Source organism: Chlorocebus sabaeus, chromosome 17 (genome assembly GCF_047675955.1).
Source record: "Chlorocebus sabaeus isolate Y175 chromosome 17, mChlSab1.0.hap1, whole genome shotgun sequence".
NCBI classification, from domain to species: Eukaryota; Metazoa; Chordata; class Mammalia; order Primates; family Cercopithecidae; genus Chlorocebus; species Chlorocebus sabaeus.
The window spans coordinates 62,246,671-62,249,285 of record NC_132920.1 but is presented as its reverse complement, the minus strand read 5'-3'; the positions used below and the strand labels follow the sequence as shown (position 1 = coordinate 62,249,285).

At 33.8% G+C, this 2,615-nt stretch overlaps 1 pseudogene; it reads left to right on the top strand.

The window, feature by feature from the left end:
- Positions 1-1,770: 1,770 nt before the first annotated feature.
- LOC119620162 (dihydrofolate reductase pseudogene) lies at positions 1,771-2,333 on the top strand (annotated as a pseudogene).
- Positions 2,334-2,615: the final 282 nt, after the last annotated feature.

Here is a 2,615-nt window from a genome sequence, read left to right as displayed (position 1 = left end):
GCGACAGAGCAAGACTCCGTCTCAAAAAAAAAAAAAAAAAAAAAAAAAAAAAGCTTTAGGGATATGAGCCATCTTGGTATACAGTCTAGATAATCCTTCCAAAATATCTGATGGCACAAACATTTTAATAAAAGATTAATTAACTTCCTGTTGGTTATTCTAAGGGAAAACTGACATTAAAGGAAATGTGACAGTTTTTATTTTGCATATCTTCTGGTATTGTTATTGTGAATAACTTATTGTAGATACAGAACCATTTGTTTATTCTCTGTAATGAGCATCTCTCAGTTTTGCTTTCCTGGTATCCATCCCTGCTATGGTCTGGTAACAACACCTGGATTTTCTGTGAGGAATTACTATTCTTTTACTGTACACAGTTTGTGTGTCTATCAGTTCAGGTGCCCTGTGTTCTTTTTGCCAAGAAGCAGGCAAGGGACTCAGTCCAGAACAATTTGAGCATTTTTTTTTCTGGGCATTTTGAGTCAAAGAGCATAAAAATACAGATAAGGAAAAAGTTGATTTGTCCCCTGACAGGACCCTGAAGAGTTAGGCCAATAATTCTGCAGCCTATATTCTCTTTGTAGCTCTCTTCTTTGAATTTTCTCCAGTTAAACCCTGCCCTAAGTGTTAGGGTACAATGGTGAACAAAAGAGATGTGATCTTTGCTCTGACAGTGCTTAAAACACAGTGGGGAGGATAGACATTTATCAAATAATCAAAGAAATAAATTAGTTGCAAATTGAGATTAAATAAAGGCCAGAAAAAGATTAAGACTGAGTATAAATGAGGTGTTCCTTTTAGTTAGTATCATGGAGGGTGTAAGCCCCTCCTCATCTCTGTTACTTGGAAGGAATTCTAAGATTCATTGAGAATTATAGTTTAATTTGATTTATATAGGTAGATACAAAACCCCAAGAAACTAAAGAGAGTCAGCAGCCTCCACTGATGTTTGTTTGTTCTATCTGAGGAATACGTGTACAAACAAAAGTGTTTTTTTAAAAAAAAAATCAGTAGAATACTAACATCATCAAAACTAAAGTGATATGAATCAAAAAGGTGAAGCAATTATAATACCGTTAAGCTTGTATGGAATAAATATAAGGCACTCAACACGTCACATTATATACTTATAGGTAGCTAGGAGATAATTGAATATTACAGGAAGGTAAACCATCTGCCTTAATGATTGTGGTAGATATTGCCTCACAGTTGAAACTTTTCTATGCAAGTGTTATGTTTCTTTTGGAAAAAAAGACAGTCATGTTGTATTTCTCTTTATAAATGATTTTCCATGACTCAAAAAGCAAAATCAAAACAAACAAACAAACAAAAAGTCATAATCAAAAATAAATTTGTCAGAAGACTGAAAATATACATTTAAGTAAACAAAGGTGAAAATCAAGGTTGAATAGTTATTTATTTACAGGTTAACTCTTCTCCCCATATAATATTCATGCAACTGAAAACAGCAAATGTTATAACTATACTTAATCCTGTAAATTTTTTAATTTCTTATTTGGCTAAAAATATTTATAGGTGAACCATTATCTAATTTACAGATGTAAAATATTTCCTATTAATCACAAAATGTAATACTGATAAAATATTATAAATATTAGCAATAATCTTATTCATCAACAGTAACCCAAATCCAAGGAAGAAATGGAAGTAATGACTGGCAATATAAAAACAAGAGTTAGAATTTCACACGATTCTTGGCCTTGCATCCTGGTGTAGCGACCCAGCTCATAGGTGTTAACTGCTGTTGTCATGGTTCATCCGCTAAACTGCATTGTCACTATTTCCCAGAAGATGGGCATCGTCAGGAAAGGGGACCTGCCCTGACCCCAGCTCAGAAATAAATTCAATTCCAAAGAATGACCACACCCTCTTCAGTAGAAGGTAAACAGAATCTAGTATTTTTGAGTAGGAAGACCTGGTTCTCGATGACTGAGAAGAATCAACCTTTAAAGTATATAATTAATTTAGTTGTCAGTAGAGAATCCAAGGAACCACCACAAAGAGCTCCTTTTCCTGCCTAAAGTCTGGGTGATGCCTTAAAGCGTATTGAGCAACTAGAATTAGCGAATAAACTAGACATGGTTTTTACAGTTGGAGTCAGTTCTATTTATAAGGAATCCATGAATTAAGAGACCATTTTAAACTTTGTGGTATGGATCATGCAAGACCTTGAAAGTTACACTTTTTATCCCCCAGAATATGATTTAGACAAATGTACACTTCTCCCAGAATACCCACAAGGTGTTGCCTCTGATGTGAAGGAGGAGAAAGGCATTAAGTACAAATTTGAAGTATATGAAAAGAATGATTAATATAAAAGTGTTTTCTGATTTATTTCAAGTTGTTCTCCCTTTCTCTAAAATCTTATATATTGTTACATTAGAAAAAAAAGATTTTGTTGACTTTAGATCTATGAATAATTATTTCTAAGCAGCGTGTTTTTATTCCCCATTAATCTTAGACTATATCAAACACCATTTATAAAACATTCTTGCTATAACTGTCTAAGTGCTTCTCTAAGGCCAGACTGTCTCCAGCACCTGCTGCGAAGAGATGCCATTTCACACTCATCACATGTGACATGTTCACCAGTC